The sequence below is a fragment of the Camelus ferus genome, chromosome 8 (assembly GCF_009834535.1).
Source record: "Camelus ferus isolate YT-003-E chromosome 8, BCGSAC_Cfer_1.0, whole genome shotgun sequence".
Taxonomy (NCBI): Eukaryota; Metazoa; Chordata; class Mammalia; order Artiodactyla; family Camelidae; genus Camelus; species Camelus ferus.
The window spans coordinates 59239769-59264787 of NC_045703.1; the positions used below are offsets into that span (position 1 = coordinate 59239769).

General features: G+C 40.0%; 1 protein-coding gene and 1 long non-coding RNA gene across 4 annotated transcripts in view; one reads left to right on the forward strand and one right to left on the reverse strand.

The window, feature by feature from the left end:
* The window catches only part of UST (uronyl 2-sulfotransferase), a 385158-nt gene that overhangs the window by 228373 nt on the left and 131766 nt on the right, over positions 1-25019 (forward strand). The window lies entirely within an intron of this gene.
* LOC116665437 lies at positions 12878-23654 on the reverse strand. 2 transcript variants are annotated; one of them, XR_004322054.1, is made up of 3 exons: positions 23080-23537; positions 16123-16211; positions 12878-15555 (listed from the first exon to the last, which is right to left on the reverse strand). It is a non-coding gene; the product is annotated as an uncharacterized LOC116665437 (long non-coding RNA). The 2 variants fall into 2 exon arrangements; XR_004322055.1 differs by lacking the exon at positions 12878-15555 and adding an exon at positions 23589-23654 and having other exon boundaries at positions 15703-16211; positions 23080-23325.

Below are 25019 nucleotides of genomic sequence, written 5' to 3' on the forward strand. Positions count from 1 at the left end.
AATCCTTATTTTACAGATGAGGGAACTGGATCTTAGAGAGGCTGAATAACTTGCCAGAGGTCATGCACTAAGTACTGGACTTGGGATTCCAGCCCAGGATGGTGTAGCTCCAGGGTTCATGCTTTTAACCATTTCAAGATGACTAATTTAATATAAAGACAATAATTTTTTACCTTATTTCTGGAGTTTTACCCTTTAATATAAGTTCTCTGGTACCTTGACTAGTACAGTAAACAAGCTTTAACTCTCAGTATATCAGAAAAAAATAGTCATCACCATTTACCATTGTGTCCAATGGACCTTCTAGACTTTTTTTTATATCAAGCAAGTAAATTTTTTCATCTTTTTCCTTCCAGTCTTCTTTGTACACATACCCACCTTCAGCATTTGTTCATTTACAAACTGTATATATAGTAAATTTTGATGTACAAACTGTCCCACATTCATTTAGCAAAATGGGATGGTCCAGGTTCTTGCTGCAAGAATATTGTTATGAAGTCCTGGCCCTTGATGACTAACTGCATGAAAATACTGTATCTTCACTTTGTCTTTAGAATATATTGTTTTCTCACTGACTCTTGAGTTTGAGAGAGTTAATCCAGGATACTATCCTCTGAAGACTCGCGGTCTGAGGTTTCACTTTCATGATCAATTTCATCGTCATCATTAGGGTCTTGAGTGCGATTCTAACTCTAAACATTGGTCTGATTCCTCCAGTGCTTGTGAAACCTCTTCCTCTGTCTGTTTTTTTTTTTTTTTTTTTTTTGATCTTTGTCAGTATAAGCAAGAATGAAACATTCTGAATTCTTCAGTCTATTCAATGAAGGTTAAAAGCAAACTACACAGTTGGGGTCTCCAATCTTCTGTTATATCTTTCATCAAGATGACACAACACTTTAGGTAACACAATAAAATATGAATAGTGATGCAATAGGGACAATGTATTTTCCTAATGAGCTGTTCTTCTAGGCCTAGGCTGTTCAGTGCAGTAGCCATTTGGTACATGTAGCTATTTAAATTAATTAAAATTCAAAAAATAAAATTTCACTTTTTCATTTGCTCTAGCCACATAGCAAATTCTTTGTAGCCATGTGTGGCTAGTGCTACAGTATTGGACAACACAGAATAGAACATTTCAGTCATCACTGAGCAGCAGTGCAGTTCTAAGCTATTTCATCATCCTTCTATTTTTCTATTACTTCCGTCTTTTTAAAGCATGTTTGGGAATAATTGATGCATAATTGGTAGGTGATTATTTTAGGATGATGAACCAGCAAAGTGTTTCAATATATAGGAGAAATAAAATCATTAAGATCTCATAATGGATCTTAAATTTTTAAAGAGGCTAGTAGACCTTATTATATGGTAATTATATTATATACTATATATTATTATGACAATTATATAATTATAATTACATTATATGGACCTATATATGGTAATTGCAAAGTAGAATGAGTTTTATTGTCTTTATTTAAAAAGAAGTATATTTTCTTTGGAACATCTCTAAAAAAGAATAAAGTCAAGAAATATGAATCCATACAAATAGTTAGAACTGCTAAAAAATAAAACCTAAAGCACTAAAATTGAGTCCAGGGGATCCTGATGGTATATTGAGGGTTAAGATATATGATATATTACTGACGTCTACATTTATATACAAAGGTTTTTGACATATGATATTTATATATTATTTTTCTGTATGAAGTAATGTGCTAGCTAATTTAGTATTTGAAATTCTATTTTGAAATGGGTTCATTAGAAAAGGGTTATAATTTATTATGCTGGGAAATCTCTGACGAATGAGAAGTGATAATATTAATTGAGATGGCATTTATATGTACCTAGCAGTATCTGGCAATGAACAATTGTTCAGCAAAGGTTAGTCCTTCTTACCCACCCTCCAGAAGCTAATTTCCCTCTAGTGTCAATTAATTATTAAGTGACTACTTCGTGCTAGGGATCAGGAAGACATGATAAAAGTTGAAGATAATCCCTTCCATCTAATGCTTTATAATCTAGTTGCATCTTAAGATTTCAAAGAATCAGACTATGAGAGCACATGGTTCTGTGGTGAATATATTCTTTAGTCTAGATGACCCTCTAGAGACAACCATCCATTCATTCAGGCATTTACTATGCCCAGTTTGTGCTGGGCTCTCTGCTACGTGCTGGGGCTATAAGGCTGCAGAAGGCACGTTCCCTGCCCTCAAGGAGTTTAGAGTCTAGCGGGAGGGACAGGCAAGCAAACAGGGCCAATTTAATACATTAAGTAGGTAGCCAGTGCTATGATAAGGGTGAACCCAGGAGGCTCTGCCTCACCTCTCCAGGTGAGAGTCCTGAAAATGGAGTAGGAGGAACTGACCAGGTCAAAAAGTCTAGGATGGATGGGGTGAGGAGGGGTGGGCCTCACTTCTGGGGTTTGAGGAGTGGTGGATGGAACATGGAGATATGAACTGCTTTGAGGAGCTTGGCTGTAGAGTGGAAAGAGTGAAAAAATGATAGCCCTGGAAGATGGAGACCATGTTGGCATAATTGTAAAATAGAAAAAATTCAGTTATAGGAAAGGGGTGATGAATTGACAAATTAATTTCTGAATGGTGTTATGAATGGAATTGTGTTCCCCAAAAAGACAGGGTGCAGTCCAAACCACCAGAATTCAGTCTTCTGTGAATGCAATATATTTTGGAAATAGGCTCTTTGCAGATGTAATAAAGTTAAGATGAGGTTATACTGGAGTAGGATGGGCCCTAAATCCAATATGATTGATGTCCTTATAAGAAGAGGGAAATGTGGACACAGAGTCACACAGGGAGGGTGCCATGTGATGATGGAGGGAGAGACTGGAGTACGCTGCCACAGGCCAAGGAATACTAAGGATTGCTGGCAGCCACCAGAGTCTAGGAGAGAGGCATGGAGCAGCTTCTCCCTCTGAGACCAGAAGGAATGAATCCTGTTGGCACTTTGATTTCAGACTTCTGGCCTCCTGAACTATGAGAGAATACATTTCTGTTGTGTCAAGCTACCCAATATGTGGTACTCTGTTACGGTAGCCCTAGAAAGTCATTCAAATAGGTCGAGTTTAATATCTTCAATGACCAGGATAACATTGTGTTATGCCCTGTTAGGCATTATTTGGTTTGGTTTAATAAACATTGAAACCATCCTAAGAAGTCTATCATTGGGATAATTTAAGTGCATTTTTGTATTTTTTCCCAACAGTCATCACTACTCATATTTTCCCCCAACATTGTTTCTTCACTTTTCTTTGTAATTTTTTCTTCATAATTCTCATTTTTTTTAGATATTTTATTACCCCCAATATTCTCCCCAATTTCTTCTATTTGAAATTCATCTCCACAGTTCAAATTTTGTTTTTTAATATACAAAAAAACATTTTATATTACATCATATTTTTCTCTGGAAGAGACCTCAGCAACAATTCATTTAGGAATTTAAAGGAAAATTCCTGTTTTCACAGGATCAGGGGCTATGAGAGCAACAAACTAAAGTAGTATAGAAGTCTGTTGCCCCTTAAAAAATATGTCCCTATTTCTATCAGAGACTTCTCTGGTGCCATTTAATACCACTTCCACTGAGTCCTTGAGAAAGACTGCATATTTGTTTCAGTTTGTTTTTTCCGTCTCAGTAACTCCTTTAAACTTGAAGATACATTTGCTGAAAGAAGATGTTTTCATGTTCTCTAGTAAAGAAACCATGGTTTCCATTCCTTGTTTGGTGTCTACAGAGGAAAACTCACAAATCTAGTTATCATAGTAGGTAAGTGACTTCCAGAAGACAGTGGGAGTACAGTTACTTTCAGGCATCTTTGCCAAGCATTGGCCAACTTGGAGAGGATTTCTGCATCCAAAATTCTCCTTTTCCCTGAGGGTAGGATTGCTGAGTTGTGCCTGCACATAAAGTCTCCTTTGGTCAGAATCACTTTTTACTTGGAAGAATAAAGCTGAGATTCAAGAGGAAAAGTGGTTTCTTAGTTCCACCCCCCAAATCTTAAAACGTATTGTTCAGGACGTAGGCATGGGCATCCACTTTGTTTTCCTCGTGTCTGTGAGGACCTATGAGAAGCAAATCTGTCTCTGGTGCAGACCTGGGCTGCGTGCCGGACCTGCCGCATCTGCTTCCATTCCCACAACAATTCCTGAAGCCATTGCTGCTGAGCACAGGGCCCCCCTTTCATCCTGCTGTAAATAACGTCAGATGTGGTTAGAGACCCACATGATCTGATTTTCTTTGGGGAAAAATTGGCATTCTCAAGAAGTTTGTATTTTCTTATTTCTATCTAAGACGGAAATAATGAAGTTCCTTTTTTGAAATTATGAAATATTCCAAACACAAAAAAATTAGGGAGACAAGTAAGACATACACACCTGATGTACACAATGGACCCATCTATTAGATTTAAAACATGTTACTGTTTTTATTCAGCAGATTCTTCATTCTGACTTCCGTATTTATTCTTGGTGGCTTGGAGGCTGAGGAGCATGGATTTTGGAATCAGACCTCAGTTTGAATCCTAGCTATGTGACCAGTTACCCTACAACAAATACTTCACCTCTTTGAGCTTCAGTTTTCTTTGTCTAAGAGAAGATAGTTACATCCACCTCTTAGAGCTGTGAGGTTTAAATGTGATAAATGGAAAGCACTTAGCCTGACGCCAGACGCAGGTCAGCAAGCGCCCCGCATTGCTTCCTGAGTACCACAAGTCTTTCCTTTACACAGCCTTTTACTGATTCTGGTGGCTCAAGGTGCTATAATGTAGAATAAGACTCGCCCCCAACTCCTGTTTTCTTTGGATTTTTAAAAGCGATTAATTACATGTTAGTTGGCATGCCAGATACCATCTCCTAACTTACAGCAACTTTCAGGCCCTGTGGTTATCTGTCCTCTTATTCCCTGGGCTAGTTCAGCCACCGAGCAAGGCTTTCCACCGTCCCCCTGTCATTTAGCTTTTAGCATTGTTCTCTGTGTCCACACCTGACTTTACCCAACGTCCTTTTTAAAAACTACAAAAGTGAAGCTTCTTTTCATTTCATGGGAGAATCAATTGCACTGGGTAATAGATTTGTGTTTAATGATTCATGATAAATATATTAGGTTTAGAGAAAGAGAGAACTAGAAGGACAGAATGAGGCAGGGAGTCAGGAATCAGTTTCACTCTGATGAGCATGACCTTGAAGGTGTCCCTTCCACACTCTGATTTTGTTGATCATTGCAAATGATAGGAAAATTAATGACTTGAATATTTTATTTTGAAATACCTCAGAGCATCTGAGCTCAGTATGTGCTATAAAGAACTTTATGCTTTGGTATTTTGTTTATTACCAGTTATTACTATTAATTAATAGCTTAGAAGGTTAAAAAAAAATCAGCCTTACATAATCTTATCCCAAAGTCACCTGTATTTTTGCTTCACCCTTCCTTTTGCACTCATCACAGCTCTTAACCATTAACGTGGAAGTCTTTGGCCCAGCAGCTAGTGGCCTCCTGAGATTTCAGCTTTCCGTGGAGATCTGTATCCAAGTTCAGAGATAGTACTTCTAAATTTATCAGTTTTTTGAGCATGTAATGTGTTCTCTCTTTCCCCAGAAAAACATAATGAAACCATTTCTTCTTCAACAAATGTTTAGTGCTATTAAGCACATCTTCCACTTCTTTTTTTTTAATTAATAAAGTTTGTATAACCACAGGCTTAAAAATATGTGGATTATGTAATTTTTCCTTTAGTATCTGCTCCACTCCACTCCCCAAGGCCCAAGGGCCAGTTGTCCTTGGTAAGGATGTTCTCCAGACCTTATCCAGATCAGCCCCACTTATGACCTGGATTTAACATGTTATTGGGCTTAGACTGCCTTCAACAAAAATGAAGGGCTTTAAATGAAGCGTGAAATTTTTAAACTGCATATTGTTGTTGGAAAGCATATTTAATCAAGAAATTGCTTTAGTAAATTAAGGAAACCCATGCTGCCATTCTTTGGCAGGGTAACAATTACCTTCGGGTTTTCAAAGTTACAGTGTTAATCATCTTAACAGCTCCCAGTATAGTTACCTAATTCTTTTTGTTTGTTTTATTTCCTCTTTGACCATATGATCAGTATTTTTTGCTTGTTTTCAAAATTATACATGCTCCTATTTTGTTTTGATTTGGAAGGTGCATAAAATTATAGAATAGCAGGAAAAAAATAATCACCCATAGATAGTGCCACCACTCGGGGCAAACCATAATGAAATGTTTTTCACAAATCTGTCTGGTCTTTAGCGTATATTGAGAATAGTAAAGCCTTATATACCATTTGTTGCAAATAGCTGGCCGGTCCTTACATGTAACTTTAATTGGTTCCGCATGTACCTAATGCACAGAGGTTTCAGCATCAGATGGCTCATTAGCTTATTGTGAAAAAGTGAACCATGACTACATCCTTCCCCCTTACTTTCTGCTCTTCAGAAGCAGTTACTTTAAACTGAGTCTTCAGTGCTGGTTTTAACATCTCTGAATAACTTGCTTATGCTGCTTCTTGATTTTCCCCAGCTTTAGCCATTGTCCACTGACATCCTTCTGTGACCAGAGGATTTTAGCTCTTTCATGGGGCCCAGCCAACACCACCACTCAAGCACCCTTCTCTTTCCCCATCCTCTAAACTGGATGTGTGTTCTTTGGTTCTTTGGGCTAAACCAGTACTCACTGTTTTTTGTTGGTGACCCTGGTAAATAATAAAATGGCAGCTGAGCCATTACAATAAGGTTTCTTTTCTTGTTCATCTTTTTGTTTTCTTTTTAACAAATAATTATCTTGTTTTATATTTGTTTTCATGCTTTTCTATGAAACTCTCCTCTCAGTGCCTCCAAATACATAAGGTATTTTATCAGTGTAGAGTCTCTCCTGGGCCCTCTCCCCCACCTCTACCTTGTGCTGAGCCTCCTGCTCAGATCTGCTTTGGGAGCTCCCTTCACTCTCTTCTGTTTGCTCCCATTTCCTGCATATCACATTGTGTTAGTTTTCTGTTGCTGCTGTAACAAATTACTATAAACCTAGTAACTTAGAACAACACAACTTTGTTACCTTACAGTTCTGGAGGTCAGATGTCTGAAATGGGTCTCACTGGGCTAAAAATCTAGGAGTTGACTTGGCTCTTTCCTTCTAGGAAAGCTCTAGGAGAAAATCCATGTCCTTGACTTTTCCAGCTTCTAGAGGTCACCTGCATTCTTTGCTTTGTGGCTTCTTTCCCCATCTTCAAAGCAAGCACTGTAGCATCTTCAAATCTCTAGCTCAGATTCTCCTCTCTCCCTCTTTCACTCATAAGAACCCTTGTGATTAAATTGGGTCCACTTGAGAATCATCAGAAGACCATCAGAAGACCTCTTCGCCATGTAAGTTACTGTAGTACAGATCCTAGAGGTTAAGACTTGGGCATCCCCAGGGGGTCATTATTCTGCCTTGCATGCATCTCTTTTCTCTTTCCTAGGTAGCTTCCTGAGAAAAAGTGCATGGAGTGGAAATTTTCCGAAATTATTGCATTCCTGAAAATGTCTTTATTTTATCCTTGATTGATAGTTTGACAGGATACAGTTCCAGAATAGGAATCTATATTAATCAGGGTAAGCTGGGGTAATGCAAAATCTCAGTGGCTTCCACATTAGGGCTTATGCCTTACTTGGTCCACGGACTCTTAGGGGAGCTCATTTCAGGAGCTTGCTCAGGGACCCGGGCTGTTTCCATCTGGCAGCTTTACCACCCAGCTTGGACCTCCATGTCACTGTGTCCGGGCAGAGAGAAGCTGTAGTGGTGTGTGAAGACTCCTCATTCCTTCATCCTGGAAGTGACACTTGTCACTTCCGTGAGCAGCCCATTGGCAAGAAGTGGTCATGCAGCCCTGCTCACTTGCAAGTGGGCTGGGAACTAGAGCACAGGGTGCTGTGAGCATTGTGTCTGCCACAGAATCATTTCTCCTCCGAATGGGAAGGTTCTTCTCCATTTTATTCTAGCTTCTGATATTTCTGTTGAGAAGATCAACTCTTGACGCTTTATGTGAAAATCTAATCTGTCTCCATGGAAGTTTCTTAGTCCTACTATTCTAAAATTTTATAATTTTGTGCCTAGTGTATGTCAATTTTCAGGTACCATTGTGGATGCTCAGAGGACCTTTCTATCAGGAAACTGGTGTCTTGTTCCGGGATATTTGCTTGACTTTTCTTTTCACGGAAGATTTCTTCCTCTGCATTTTCTCTTTCCGTATTTCTGAATCTCCTCTTCTTTGGATGTTGAACTTCCAGGACTAGTTGTTTATATTTTTTTACTTTTGCTCCTCTTGTATTTCTTTTCGTTGTCTTTTTGCCCCACAAGCTGGAAGAGTTTCTCAACTTGGTCTTCCAACTTTTCTGTTGAGTTTCTTCCTCATTGTTCTCATATTTTTAATGGCCAAGAGCTTTGTTTTTGTTGTTTTTCTTCTCTGAATGTTCTGCATTATAACATTCTTTGCCTTCATAAAGGGCCTTTACATTTCTTACAAAAGGTTATTCCAAGGTATTTTACTATATTTGGTTGTTATTTTGAATGGGAGATTTTTTCCACTATATTTTAAATTGACTGTTATAATACTGAAAAATTACTCATTTTGTGCATTATATATACTCACATCCCTGAACTTTTATTTCAATAATTTTTCAATTCTTTTCCTTTTCCTTAATAGGGAATCACATAGCAGACAAGCAACGTTCATTTTATCTACTCCTATCTAATTCTGTTTCAAGTTTTGTAACATTACTCAGAGTATTAAGTAATATAAAATCCATGGTGGGAGAATGAATATTAATTATCACCATGTCATCCATACTTAGAACATGTATCTGTTCTAAGTAGCACTCAATAAATATTTGTCAAATGAATGGATAGTGGTTATGAAGCATCTTTGTTTTGTTTGAAACTTTAATGATAATGCTACAACTGTTTCATCACTAAGTGTAATTTTGACATTTAGTTGAAGGTAGATATTCTTTATCATGTAAATGAAATATTAACTTTCTGAAGTGTGCAATTATTTGAGAGAACCATGTTTCCTTTGTCACTTGTGATCTTGCGTTTAGAAACATGTGTTGAATTGAAATAATTTAATTCATTTTTATTTTAAGAACTAATCTGGGAGAGACATATATTTGATAAGCATAAATAAGCACTTTTAGATCAATGTTTGATCTGCCTTAACATCTCTACTGGTGACTTGGAAGAAGAAATGCTTAGAAAGATCTCTGAGTTTGCAAGTAGTCTTTTTTCCCTGGGGAAAGGGGGAGGCTAATACTAAACCACAGGACTACTACGATGCCTAGTGTCTTTGTCAGCTGTCCCCTAGGGGCTTCTGCCTAGTATGGTACTGCAGCCCAAAGAGGCTATCAAAACGTTGGATGTCTTCCAGCAGAGATCATATCTGTGCCTTGTGCAAGCTGTGATTTATCCACACCTGAAAGATTATATGCAGCTTTAGTCAACAAAGAGCAAAAGAGGCATAACTGAGCTGGAGAACATTCCAAGAATAACAACTAGAATGATCTTGGAAGGTAGAAGATTCTTGTCAGGAAAGACATTGGCACGGGAAAATGATTGAAATATAATACACAGCTTAAAGCCAGAAGGGGTGTGTTTGAGGTGAACACAGAACTGTTTGCTAAGGCCTTGAACACATCTCTGGTCTGAAATAAATAGGTGCAGTGTCCTGCAAATCTTAAATAAGGTACAGCAAAGATAAACTGAAGGATATTCTGCTTCTTATGGATGATAGTGACCGCCTGGACTTCATCTGCCCAATTGACAGTGCAGGCCAAAACCATAAATCAGTCCTCATAAGAGTTTATATAATTCATGGATGACAGATCCACAGTGGATTAGGTCAAGAGCAAGGTTGTTTGGAGGGAAAGAGTTGATTTTCTTGAATCTAGGGAGGTCATTCTTATTTTATATGTAATAGAAAATGAACATTTTTGTTTCCCCATAAAAATATCATTTAGTGTATCAACTCTTATTTACAATTTAGTCACTATCAATGCTTATCTTTAAATCATTCACTGGATTGCTGCTGTGCAGATTACTCATCTTGTAGGGCTCTGCTTAAATCCTGCATCTCTGTGGCTGCCCTTGCTGGAGTGTCTGCTGTGAGAATACTTTAGAACAAGAAGTTTGAAGATCTCGGCACAACTCTTACTAGTTCTTAGACCTGGCAAAAGCCAACTATTCTTTCTGAGTTTTGTTTTTCTCGTTTATAAAATGGAAATAATGACTTTCCTGTATTCTTCATATTTTGTGAAAGGAAATAAAGTAATGTTTGTAAAAGTGCTTTTTGGAAGCTGTAAGATGCTGGCTGTATTCACTGATGGGTAAAAATGAGGATGGCCTGCTTCTCGAATCTCTTAAGTCCTCAGGGAGCTGCCTCTCTCTTGCTAGGTTTTTGAGTGGACTCACCCCCCACAAATGAACCCCAGTGTGGCCTGCTGCTCTGGTAAGCTGGCTTGACTAGGTGGAGATACAGGGTTCTTTCTGCCCCTGAAGCCTAAAGCCTAGTGAAGGGCAGGCTGAGTGACAGCTGACAATTCCCTTCCAGGGTCATGCTCTCATCTTAATTTAGCGTTCACCTACCATCTGAAGGTGACATTTTAGCATTTCACTCATCTGATGATGAGAAGATGTAGAAAGAAATGATAGCTATTTTCCTGAGACCCAGAGCAGAGCAGAACCAGCTGGACTCTCCTCATAGCCTTTGCCTGCAGCCATATCCAGGCTCCCAGAGTCCCTTTGGACACTTTTTCCCCAATAAGGGAAAGTGGGACCATTTACTTATTGCACCTAGCTGCATGGCACATAAGAAAAAAATCAGCAATGTGAAGCAGGCTGACAACAGGAAGAGGCCAAGATAGGGAGCCAAGTGGAAAATGGCTTTCAAAACCTTTATACTGTCCCTTGAGAGCATCATTCCTTGCCACCATGGCCTAATTTTGTCTTTGAGAAATATATGACCTTAAGGACCCCTCTCCCTCCATGAAGAAGAAGGTACCCTTGAGCTTCTGTTACAGATCATAGTGTGCAAAACTGCAAAGCACTAAAAATGTTACATATGATCTTATAACAGTCTCCTATAACAACAGTTAGCACCCACCATTATGCATTGTGCTGTCATGTGCATGTGTATATTTGTATCTCTCCAACTATATTGTAATTCCTTAAGGGCATAGAGTATGCTTTATACATCTTTTTTGGCTTAATGGTTATATACGAATTATATGTACCTAAAGGAATCCTTTCACCTGGCAGTCAGAGGTTTCCAAAACGAGCTTGCCAGTCATGTAAGCTCTATCCAGGATCCCATGGTGTGGTGCTAGCTGAGCATGGCACCACAGAGCATTCATAATCAGAGGTGGCCTGGAAAGGGGGGGTGCTTCTTGCCTGAACTCACTTCTTTAACTTTTATTCTCATTCCTTTTCCCATTTTTTTCCTCTTCTCTTCAAAATCAGATGCCTCCCTTGCCTTGGGTAAAAAGAATATCCCATTGGAAATAAATAGGGCATTATGAGAAATGTGCAGTCTGTAGTTTTTTTTGACGATTTTAGGTCCCTGGATTTAGAATTTGATTCTATGTTACAGGTTAAATGCATCATGGGTAAAAATATCAGAATAGGAAAAAAAAATAAACTAATCTGGGTTTATCATTTGTCTACTTATCAGAAAGGTTATAAGAGTTATCCAGTAGATGTTTTTAAAATTCCAGAAGTTGTTGAGATATCAGAAGATCACTGAGGAAGGATACTGAGCAGGATTGCCATCATAACATCGTGGATGAGAGCTCAGCTTCTAGAGCTTAGTGAACCTGGATGCAGGTTAAGACTCTGCTTCATACTCACGATGTCATTTGGATCAGATTTCTGAATGTTTGTTATTCTCAGTTTCCTCATCTGAGAATAACAAAGGCATAACATGTATAACAGAGGCAAAAGTCCCTACTTGGCAGAGTTGTTAAAAGGATTGATTGAAAGAAACCATGTAAAATGCTTAGCACAGTCCCAGCACAGATTGCATTATTGAAGTGATGTTCCTTAATGCCACTAACTGATGAATTGTTTTTTACTGGGTCTTGATCTGAATTGCCAATATTTATGCATATTATTTTAACAACTGTTCATTTGTAATATCTGCCAAAGCCTTTCAGGGTAAATGTTTTAAAGAAGTTTGATTATGTATGTTTTGTGGCATTTGGTTCAAGCCAGATCAATTTGTTTTAGCCAGGTTTTTTTTTTTTTTTTTCCTAGCAAAGGTGTTTTTGGTACTGAACATTTTTAATAGATATACATTATATACATACTATATTTTTAATCAGTGATATATTGAGATACCTTTATAGATTATTGTTTTATCTAATCAGAAATGTAAAGAGTGACTTGGTTATTGCTAAGTACTCAGAGACAATGTGTACATTAGTGAAGTGTCCCAGAGACCAATCATTTCATTTCAACATCCTGGACTTTTGAGGGTGTATTTTTTTTATCCTGGTGTGTGAGAAAGTCAACCATTGTTACCCAAAATAATAAAAGTTACTATTTTACTCATTGCATTTGATTGTTTTACTTACGCCTTTTATATTTTGAGTGTGTATTCATAGGTGTATAATTTTATATTTTAATTATAAATATCAAATTTCTTTTGACTTTATGTGAACATGAGTAATTTGAATTATTGAGTTATTCAGATAATATATTTTCAATCACATATATAAAATTCAAAAAATGCAAATGAAAGATGAATTTTCCCTTATTTAATTATCAAATCAGTTTGTAACATTTTGTAATATAACATTTGAGAGGAAGAAAAAAATTTTTACAGCATCACAAAAAGGCTATTGATGAAAACACTGAATCATCCCTTTTTTGGGGTGTCTAAGAACCCAGATTATTCTATCATTTCACATGGATTTCATTCTTCAGCCTTAGCAACAATATTTTCAGTAGTTTATTCTTAGTCTTCTAATTACTTACAGTCGATCTTAGGGTTGTATGATCCTTGAGTTACAGCTCAAAGCCATAATTCACTCAAAATTAATAATTATAAGGATGTGTTTTCATACGTTCTTTTGTATATATTCTATATTTCACAATTTCAAAGGTGTAATTATCTTTTTATAAAACTTTCTTTAAATGTTATATGAATATATTGCTTCCAATATTGTTTTATTAGAAATTATATTTATCTTATAATGTTCTTTTTGAGAATATATTTTAGTGAAATTTCTTCTCAATTTATTTTGTCAGAAACTCAAATTTAATGGGAAGTAATTCGACTTTTTTATACTTAAGAAGCTCTGATTGTAATAGATGCTAAAAGATGTAAATGAGTAGTGCCGGCTGCTTTTGGCCTTGAATAGTCTCAACAGCAGAGCTCCAAAGGATCCTCCAACAGCACAGAGAGAAATGCTCTTCCTGCTTCTCAGAAGTCACCACTTAAGGCATAGAAAACGAAATGGTTCCCTAATAATTGTGCTAATGGCACTAAAAATAGACGGTTGATTTTTTTAAATGTGTGATTTAATATTCTTTCTTATACTTGTATATATAAAAAGATTGAAAATTTCCATCTCACCTTAAAAGTTTCTACTAGTATTTCTTTTTCAGGTGTCCAAAGGAGATTTGGGCAAGCAGTCTTTGTCGTTCTGTTTTTGTTTTTGCATTGGAGCCTGTAGGTCCCTAGCGAACCAGAAGCTCTCAGGATCCACATTATTCTTGCAGTGCTGTTTAGCAGGGCTGTCCTTGGGACTGCGCATTAGCAGAAGGGACATGTGCTGGCAGACCACCTCCATTCTCACTTAGAAAATTGCCAGGCTGTGCTCCTGCCTTCTAAGTGATTACTTTGCTATGGCTGAAGTACCTGGCAAGAAGATAAATCTTTTGCTAGATAGAAATTCCTCAAGTACTTTTCCCCCATCAAAAATGATGGCAGATGTGGGTTCGGATGACCAAATAGGCAAGTTCTATTTTCACAGAATCAATGGTGCGTACTATTTTAAGAATTATTGTTTTAATTATGCAAGTGTAGAAGGAACTGACAGACCTTACTTGGGAAAAGCAACAGGTGATGTTCTGTTTTATTTAGTGGGGAGGGATGTTATCTGCTGTTTATTTAATGATTTAGATGTTTGTTTCCTATTGATGGAGCCTGGAACTAATTTGATTGTGTTGAGGAAACACAGATAAATTTCGCAATCAAAATAGATTATTTTTTTAAATGGAGGTACTGGGGATTGAACCTAGAACCTCGTGCATGCTAAGCATGTGCACTACCACTGAGCTGCTACCCTCCCCCCAAAAGTAGGTTCTTTAAATCTCCTAAGGTAACGTTGAATGCTTTTTGACAGTTGGTCTTACCTGGTCCTTTCCTTCCTCCAGAACTCATTTAAGCCATCTCCCTCCTCTGTCATACTATAGCCCACCTATTCTTTAAGCCGTAACCACAAGCTCACAATCTTAAAGAAAGTTACAGAAATTAACTCAGGACTTTTAGAAGGGCCCCTCCTTCCCACCCTCTCCATTATTCAGAGTTCGACTTTCTAGTAAATTTAAGTATATATACATAAATCGTATACTATACATACTTGTAAAAGGTGTGAGATTGGGTGTGCAAAAATGTAACATTAAAAATTTTTTTTTCTAATATAAAATAAACCTAGCACAGGAATCCCCATTTCCACTGAAGATAGAAGGGTATCTCAGTTTCTTCCAGTTCAAATCAACTTCTCAGGAGCCTCCTCTTCCCTTTCCTTTCATGCCTTCTCCCTGTGGCTGATCAAGTTCCCTGAGGGTTTGTGCGACCTCGGGAGAGTGATACCTTGTCCAAATGCTGTCTTGTCTGGGATCGTCCCAGGTCACTGGGCCTGTTGCTTCTGCATCTAAGTCGGCTGACCCTGGCCCCCCCCAGGGCCTCTGCTCAGCAAGGCCACACGGGCTGCCTCCTCCTTGTCCTGATGCCAGGTCCCTCTGGCCCTGTCTCATAGCTTCAGAAAACCCCAGAGGACTTCTCAGAGTGAACTGCACCAGGTCCATGTGTCTGAGTAGCTCCCTCAGCTGTCACCATCTTAAACCTCAACCTTTGATCAGAATCAAGGCTTCCAGACGTCCTAGAGCCTCAGGGGACACACCTGTGCCGCCAGCCCCTTGTCCTCTGGGATTCCCAGCAAATGTGCTGCAGTTTCCATCAGTCTGGCTCTCCCCAAACCACCTGGCCCCAGGGGGTTGAGCCCCAGACCTTTTCCTAGTGACCCACCCAGCTTCTAAGATCTAGTCTTGACCCTCTTCATTCTCATCCCACCACCCAACTAAACATCCCTCGACTTTTGCGAAGCAGCTAGCTCTTACAGTATTCTTTTATCAGTCTTTGATTTTGTTGATAAACTTGATGTCTTCTTCCCTCAGGCTTGGCTTTTAGAATTCCAAGTCACTCTTCTCTCACTTGGAAAAACTTGGCTTTCAAAACAAACAGCTTTCTTAGTAAGTCACAGCTGAAACCTTAGATGCTCAAAAGAGAAACGTAAAATAAAAAGAAATTATGAGAAAAAATAATCAGGTATGAAACAGAAATCATCTTTTTCTATATTTTCTCCTTTCCTTTTTACTTGTTGTCTTTTGTTCTTGTTTCAATTGTTCTGCTGACTCTGCTTTTTCTTTGGGGAAGGGGATATAGAAGACAGTAGTCAATTGCCTCAAAAAATTTCAGCAGCAAAGAGATGATAGCATAAAAATAGATTCAAATGCCCTATCTATGGGTCTCTTTTGTGGCACCTTGTGTGCGTTTCCTGATTTCATCTAATTCACTGGAAAATATCTCAGTGGAAGTTTTCAGTTCATGAGTTGTTGTTTCTTTTCATCTCAAACTCCTTATCAGATGACATATAACAACGTGTAACCATGATGGAAGAAAGGGACAGAGGGAGAGCAGGCTGCTATCACTGCATCGGTCCTGAGCTATTTCATTAAGTTCTGTACTTCGGGGGATTTCAGGCCTTGTTGTTGTTAATCAATAACTTTCCCCCTGTGGTGTATAATTTAAGAGAACACAAGGGTCAAGGAGAAGCAGCTCTTACCTGCATTGCCTTTGCTGGGGATGGCTGCCATATTTTATCCACTGGGAGAAACCAGCAATTGGAAAAATTCCTCTCTGGCCAGCCAAAACCTGTTTGTAGTTTGGCAAGAAACAAAGATAAAGAGTTATCAGGTGTGGTAGATTATCCCTGAGAGTCTGTGTTTTATTGTTATCTTTCCGTGAATCACCCTCTGATAAGCACAGAGGATGGCACTAAAGAAAGAAAATCTCTTTAGAGAGTAAGTTTAATTTTGTTGCAGAATGCCGACTAGATCATTTCACAGGGAGCTGTTCACTGCACATTACTACAGAGCAGATGGGAGCACCTAGGTAGTTTTCTGAAAGATTGGTTATCAGATGATAAGATGTGTATGAATCAAGGGGAATCTTGGTAAAATGCAGTAGATCTGGAGTGGGACCTGAGATTCTGCATTTTCCAACATGTCCCAGGTTACATTACTGCTAATGGTGCCTGCTTCTCACTTTATACAGCAAAGTTTTAGAGATACTTAGGTGTTTCAAATAGCTTTGTGCAGAAATTTCCTATTGAATTAGTGGAGCCAAAAGGAACTTGCAATGCCAGTGGCTTTTAAGGGTCCCTCAGCTTGCCGTCATTAAAGAAATTGCCCAACTGGAAACCAAGAGTTTAAGCAAGGATAATCTGTAAATGGTCTGGCCAGACCAGCACCTCTGCAAACATCCATCCTGAATTTGTTCTAATGTCCTGACCCACCCGTTGGAAGGGTTACTTGAAGAATGCCTTTATTCCAGACTCACTCCACCTGCAAAACTCTCTTCCAGAACGATATAAAACCTTCTATTTACATGAGCAAACGACTTTTGCTGCTGTGCAGTCTTAATAGGGACCCAAAATCTTCCATGAGTATTGAGGTGACCCAAGAAATTAACTAGGAAGAATTATATATAATTATGCTAATTCATCAAAAGATAATTTCATTGTCAGTGATGAATGTCCCTAAAAGTTTTGGACACATGAAAAGAAGGAATTTCAGGGGAAAACCATAAGCAGTGAGTAGTTTATATGTCTCCTGGGATTTTGCTTCTCTAATGTGAAATCCTGATTCCAATGCTTTGGCTTTCCTATGCCAGTTCAGATAAGCTTCTGATTCTATTAATTATTACTTCTGGAGAAAAGAATCTGGCATATTAGAAGAAAATTGTTTTGGTACTCTTATCCCAGCTGCACCATTTACCAACACACCGGGCTATGGACTGAATATTTGTGTCCCCTCAAAATTCATATATGAAGCCTCAATCCCCAATGTGATAGTATTTAGAGGTGGGGCCTTTAGGAGGTAACTAGGTCATAAGGGTGGGGCCCTCATGAGTGAGACAAGTGCCCTTCTGAAGAAGAGGAACATGGGAGAAATGATCTCTCTGTCTGCCATATGAGGATATAGCAATAAGGCAGCCCGCTGCAAACCAGAAAGGGAGCTCTCACCAGGAACCCAGTCAGCCAGCACCTTGGTTGTGGACTTCAAGCCTCCATAACTGTGAGAAGTAAATTTCTGTTGTTTAAGCCACCCAGTCTATTGTATTTTTGTTATAGCAGCCCAAACTGACTAAGACACATGGTCTATTTTATTTCATATATATTCTCAAATCCCCCACCTCATCCTTGGATTATTTTGTATCAACTCTCAGATATCATGTCCTTTCATCTATAAATATTTCAGTATGTGTCTCTACAAACATGTACATATGAACTTAAAACTATACCATTATTACATTGTATTACATACATATATTACATATACATAAAGCTATATACATTGTTGCAACTTTAAAAATTAATATTAATGCCTTAATAGCATAGAAGTCCATATAGCGCTTGCATTGTGCTCAAATTGATTGCCTCAAAATGAGCTCAGTTTTCTGAGAAAGTTTCTACATGTTGTGTTTTTTGATATGTCTCAAATTTCTTTTAATAAATTTCTTATAAGTTCTTTTTCCTTCTCCCTCACCACACCTCCCACCCCTCACCGTGCAACTTACTTTTGGGGAAACTAAACCATTTGTCTTACTAGAGTTTCCTACATTATGGGGTTTGATGATTGCATTCCTGTGGTATTGCAGAACATACTACTCTGCTTTCTGTATTTCCTGTAAATTGGTGGTTCAATGCTTAGGCTTACTCAGATTCCAGGTCATTGTTTTGGTAAGGATATATCGTAGGTGCTGAATGCTTTCTATTTCATCTCATTAGGAGATACACAGTGTCTGGTTTTCTCTCTCTCTTTTTTTTTGTTAGTTGTTAAAATATGGTCTTATCTTTCATATGAGAGTTCAGAAATCTGAATCAAAGCTTGATTCTATCTTTGATAAGTGAAATATAGTATACAGGACTAAATATATAATGTATAATATATATAACATACATATATAATATATATGAGATTAAATTGGGCTACATGTAATAAAAAGACAAAATAAAATTGGCCTACACAGATAGAAGTTTATTTTCCTTGTTTATAAAATGCATCCAAAGATAGGCAGTTCTAGACTGGCATGGCAACCACATAGTCATCAAGGAGCCACTTTTTTGTGGATGGATTGCATGCTTAAGATTGCTTCATGATCCAAAATGGCCACTGAAGCTCCAGCCATCACATCTGCTTCTCAAGGTGGTAACAGGGATGGAGGTGAGAGAGGAGAAAAGGAGCCAACCTTCCAGCCAAGTCAGTCGACTTTAAAAAGCTGTCCCAGGACCCCAACCAAGGAATTCTGTGTATTTCTAAATGGTCACTAATAACTTCAAGGGAAGCAAGAAAAGTTGGAAAAGCAGGATTCACACTGTGGAAAGCTGTCAAAATACTGATAAAGTGTTCAAAAGATTTCAGGCAGCCACAAATGATGTATCCATTGCATAGAGTATGGAATTGTATCCTCGTGCAACCCTCTATTATGTGAAAACAATCACCAAATTCTGGAAAAAAAATATTGATCCAGATAGGAAAGATAGAAGTATGCATAAAAATGCAGAGAAACTCTTGGCTAACATATTGTCAGCATTTGATAGGTTTTTATTGTTAGAGGAAAATTTTGATTGATTATATCCAAGAAAGCGGGGCTAAAGTGGGAACTGAAGTTGTTTATCCAAGAAAAGGAAGGACATTTCTGATTTGAAGGGTGGAGTGAAAGAAGGATGGTTTCCAGGAATCAGTATAGGAAGGTGGGTGTTGGGGGGAATGGGTGCTTGAGCCAGGTGTGGGGATGTAGGAGCTATACCCACTGATGCAATGGAACACAGAACAAAGAGCTTCTGCAGGAACCATAGCCAGTAGACTCACTTCTGTAAACAAGATGTGCTTTTAAGAGGGTATGCCTTTTGTTCCACTGAAACTGAAACTTTCATGCATTTATATTTTCAAAGTAAGTGGTCTATTCAGCTCTTTACTTGTTGTTTTGTTCTTGTAGGAACTTTGGAAAGGGAAAGAATAATAACTAAGGTATATGGGGTGCTGACTAGGTGCCACACACTGTTTTGGGTAGTTTCCATTTAAACCTCACAGCTCATGAAATTGGTTCTATCATGGGCTCATTTTATAGATGGAGAAACTGAGGCACTAAGAGGTTAAATAACATTCCTGAAGTCACACTGCTGGAAAGGGGTAGGCTGGGCTTTGAACCCTGGCACTAGGCTACATTGTAGTGGATCAATTGTAATACACATGCTCCCTGAGTAGTTTTTGTGAATTGCTAGAGGAAGCAAGGTGAGGGAGACAGAGTGTTGGCACTGATTTTCTTTCATCAAAAATAGTGAAACAAGGACAAGAGATTGTCTGGGTTCCACAGTGAAATATACGCTGGGAGGAGGGCACTCACTCTGGCGGCCCTTAGCCAGAAAGTTTAACAGGAGGTCTTAGACCCTAGAACTTGTGTCTGCCCTCTCTGTGCTTCTGCCTCCCTCCCACTGCTTCTTCTTCCACCCGTGAGGGCGGTCTTGACAGGCACACACTTGCCAGGGGACATCATGGCCCTCCCCTGAGGCTCACCTCACGCACATACCCCAAAACCTTGCACTGGAGCACAGCACTGGCTAGATTTTGCTGGCCTCAAATTTTCAGTACAGCGCTATGATGAGTATTTGGCCTATGATTTGCCATGAAATTCATGGATAAATAATTCTAATATAGCTAAATATAGCAGGACACAACCTTGGCAGAAAATACGGACTGGAGCAGAGGAAATTTTTCCTGCTCGTCACGTTGCACAGTTAGGTTCAGTCCTTCAAGCCCTCCCTCCCAACCCTTCACCCTTCTCAACTCCCAGGACGTGCCCATTCCTGTGCTCCTCTGATCTGCCCTGATGACGTGGCCCAGCCACCTGTGCAGTGTGTGAAGGGAAGAGGGGCGTGGGGAGAGGTGGGAGGAGCAGGGTCCTGGCAGGGCTCTCAGGCGGCATCTGTCACCCCGTGGGCTCCCAGTTGGAGCACTGGCTTGGGAGGGAAGGACTGCTTATGCCTTGAGAGCAACAGCCTCCACTGGTTCTGCTGCCCCAGCCCTTGGCTTAGTTTTCTGGAAAATCTGCATCTCTCTCCTCTACCAGCACATATACACTCCCGTGAAAGCTGGGACTATCTTACTCACCTTAATATCTGCATTTACCCCCATGCCTAGTCCACAGGCTCTTGCCCATAGCAGGCCCTCAAGAAATATTTAATGAATAAAATTCACTATTTTTTATCATAGTCCCTGAACTCAAAAAAGCTGAAGTCACATACTGACCTGGTATAAACACACTGACTGATATAAAAACCCAAGCATCGCTCATGATACCCCACAGTCAGGATGCTCAGACATTCGTGGACATAACAATAACCTGGGAGCTTGTGAAAAATGCAGGTTCTCAGGCTCCACCCGAGAGAGCCTGATTCAGGGCAGGCAGAGTGGAGCCTGGGGATCTGAATTTGTAACAAGTGATTCTAAAGCAGGTAAATGATGGAACTCACTTTGAGATAGAACCTAAGCAGCTTCTTTCCATCTTTCTGATAATTGGTGCCCATGATACGCTGATAACTGGCTTCTGGTGGCCGCAAGCCACATGGTGCGCACACCAGAAGGGGCACCTTTGCAACTGAGGCCCCACATTCTTAAGAATGGAACCTGAGTCCTCATGCAGTTAAAATTCCAGAAGAGCTTAGGGTTTGTTCAAAATCATCCATAAGAAGGGAAAAACAGATTGCTTTATGACTGAATACTAACCTGGAACTACTCCCAAATCAATTGAATTTTGATTTCCTATTTGGAATCTTCATTGAATACCCTGAAGTGAGTTTTAAGATACCATCTCCTTGTAAAAACTATATAAAGACTTGATTTTTTTTTTGAGAGTATGCTTGGAAGAGAAACAGTTTTATCCTGTACTACATATGTTATCAAAACTGACAGTTTTTTTTCCAACTTTCTCTGCTACTTTCAGCTATTGAATAGCCCTTTGATTTATGTAGCACCTAATGACTCTCCCGTTCTTCAGTGGTTCTTAATCAGCTGCCACCTGAATTTGTCTGCAGAGTGCTTTTAAAAATTGGCCTACATGGTGCTTTTGATATAAATTTTATAGGGCCATCTTCTTCAGATTTTTCTTTGGCAAACAAAATACTCTCTTTTTATTATTCTTACTTGCTTTCATGTGATGATTAAAGTGTCACAGGAAATGTGTGACTGAGTTCATATTTCCTAACTATATTTTATGGTTAGGCTCAGACAGATGGTTCCTGCCATGTCTAACAGATTACCAGAAATCCATCAATAGCCTTTGTATGATGTGCATTTTAGCTCTAACTCCTAGCACCATGTTAGATCCTAAGTCTTGTATATTTTTTCTTTATTTTTCTTATAAGTTAAAAAATATTTATCTAGCCCTATTTTTAATTTATGCTTCTTTGCTATATGGAAGATATCTTTATGAGCTACCTACCTTGTATCCTTTCTGGAATAAACTATGATGGGTGTAATAAATATTACTGAGCATGAATAGAGGAAACTAAGATATTCATCTGTAGTCATCCAACTTTTGGTTCATTTTGATTCACGGCATTATTTTTGCATAAACATTGCTGTAGGCCTGTGATCCCTCCGAAGCACTCTCATCTTCCCCAGAAGAATTAACTTGAGCCCCCTTAATATCCAGTGTCCAAATCACAGATATCCCCTACAGGTCAATACCTCCCAGTCAGTATGTGTCTTTCGTCTCCCAACACCCTTATCACCAGGGGACACCCCCGTCTCCTCTCCAATGATGCTATCTGGGACCCACTGCCTCCTCACTGCATTTTCCAGTATGGCTGCCACTGCCACTGATCTGGCCAGCTCACCACTGCAGTAGTTCTTGCTGTCCCAGACCCACTCCAGCCCAGCAAAGGGAAATGTTAGATCACCTTGGAGCAGAGAGAGCCTCTCTCTCCACAGTGTTCTCCCTGTAGGAGTGTGTGGTGTGTGTGTGTGTGTGTGTGTGTGTGTGTGTGTAAGGACACATCTGGTGGTAGGGGCTGCAGAGAGGTGACAATGGTTACCTGCTTCTGTTACCATGGTGAGTCCATAGTCTAATACAGAAGAAGGTTTATGTGAGGTTTTTCTATATAATGAAAGAATCAGGCTAATAATATTACCCTACAGGTATCATGGTGGTTATGGCAAAATACAGGACCTGTAAGTTTTCAGAATAGTTTGTCTTCTGAAGATAGTTATTCAGTGCCCATTTTTTCTTGGGGTTTTTCTTCTAAACATTTCATCATCATTGATGAAGCAAGTAATCTTCCTAATGGCCACTGTTTTTTACATGTATCTCAGTTTTTATGGCTTTGGTGTCAGCCTTTTAGATTTTCTAGAGTATTCCTAGGTGATTTCTGACCACTGTCATATATGAAAGTGGCTTAGATTGAGTCTGAGGTCTAGAATCAGGCCGACTTAGGTTTAAAGACCAGCTCCGTACTTACTAGCAACGTGAATCCGGCGAGTTATTGACCTCTCCAGGGTTTCCTCTTCCATAAGTTGAGGGTGACAGCGGCCCCATCACATCAGAGGGCTGGTGTGAGGAGTAAGGTCAGGCCCTTGGGCACAGAGCCCAGTGACCAGCCACCGAGGCCTCGCGCCCACCCTGGGAGGCCCCTTGGAGTCTGCCTCGTGCGGCCCCTGACCTCACGCATCATCTTGGAATCTCCTCAGGAAGCTTCATCTCATTCCTTTAAGAGAAAGCAACATCAGGTGCTTAAATGTGAAGGCTTAAAAACAGGCAGACTTCGTTTCGTTTTGGGGTGGGGGGTTATGCTCTATATTGGTCTTTAGAGGACACGTTAGGACGGTGAGTCTCCTGTTCCCAACTGCTGTTACATTCTGAGAGAGATCTTACAGATCTTGGCTCCAACTCTCTCCCCCTCCCATCTGTTCCCCACACTCTCGGCAAATGTGGTCCCTCTGGGTCCAGGTGTGCTCCAGGACCCCCTACCTCAGCCTCTTCTGCCTCCCCTGGGATGAAGACTGAGGGGCACGGAGGGCCTGGGCCTTCCCCACCACCCTCTCTCCCCATCCTGTGGAGGCTTTTTTTTGGTCTGTCTGCTATTGTTTTTAGCAGTACACTGTGATTTCCTGCTTCCTCCTTTAAAAAAGCGAGACTAGGAATATTTACCAGTTGGTGATTGGAGACTTGTCTGGGTTATTTTTATCAAGTCTCCTTTTGTACCCTGGCTGTATTCCTATTAGGTGTGTCAAACGGACAAACAGCAGCTGCGTGATCCCATGTGGGGAGGGGCTGGGGACCACTGTGGGAGCTTTCCTTGTTAGGCACTGCTGGCATCTAAAATAGATGGCTTGAGAGTTAATTAGATGCAGTTCCTTGCAGAAACCTCAGAGGCATTTTCTTGATAGTACACAAGAGGAGTCTATTAATTATTTCTAACGAGAAAGGTTTAAATAACATCAATTAATGGTCAATTGTTGGTGGCAACCAGCAGGCAGAATGAGGGGCCCTGGGTAAACATCACTCTCCTCCCCGAGGGGAAAAAGATCTGTGAAGACAAAGCTACTGACTCCGGGAGCCTGCAGTCTGTTGGGGAAGGTTACATACATGTAGAACAAGGATGGAATGACTTAGTGGCTGGCTCCATCCTGGTGATTGTCAGCGCAGTGGGTAACAGGAAGATCCCCAAGAGCTGTAGATGTGAGTGTTTGGGTCCAGCACAAAAGTTGCTTTTCCTAGTGATTTTATAATTGTATAATACAGACGGTGTTTTGTGGGTCTCTTGTGAAAAAGTATTCAACCCCTAGGGTGTGTCGAGGCTGGAACCCCACTGGAAAAGTTTCTCCCTCTCCAGGAGCCTTTGGTGCCTGGTTTTCTGCCATGAACAAGGTACTGTGTCAGAGTGAAGTGTTGCTCTCTTTTGGGTCCTCTTCTGGAACACACACACCTCTGGGAGGAGGGACCCTGCTGAAGCTTCAGCACGGCAGGGTGGACTGTTAGACCAGAAGCTTCCTTGGCAGCCATGTGGATGATGGAAGCATAGGTGGGGAGAGAAGAACTTCAGCATCCAGGCCAGTCCTGGAGTGCCACCCCCATGGTCTACAGCCTGTCCCTCTGCAGCCCCATCTCCCTCTACCTCACTGTCCCCACTGCTCCCACCCAAGCCCGACTCTTCCACTTTCCAGCCAGTGGGGTTAACTATGTTTCTTAGGACCGCTGCCGTTGCTGCTCAGAGTATGGTCCCGGTGCCATCCCCTCCTCCCATACCCAGATAAGCTGAGCCAGGGCCACTAACTTGGACACCTGCCCCAGCCGACAACCTCAGATTAGTGAAGGCATGAAGGCGAGAGGGGGAGAGCCAGCTGGAAGGCCTCATGGTGGGGAAAGAGAGATCAAATATACAGTGTTTTTTTTGAATTG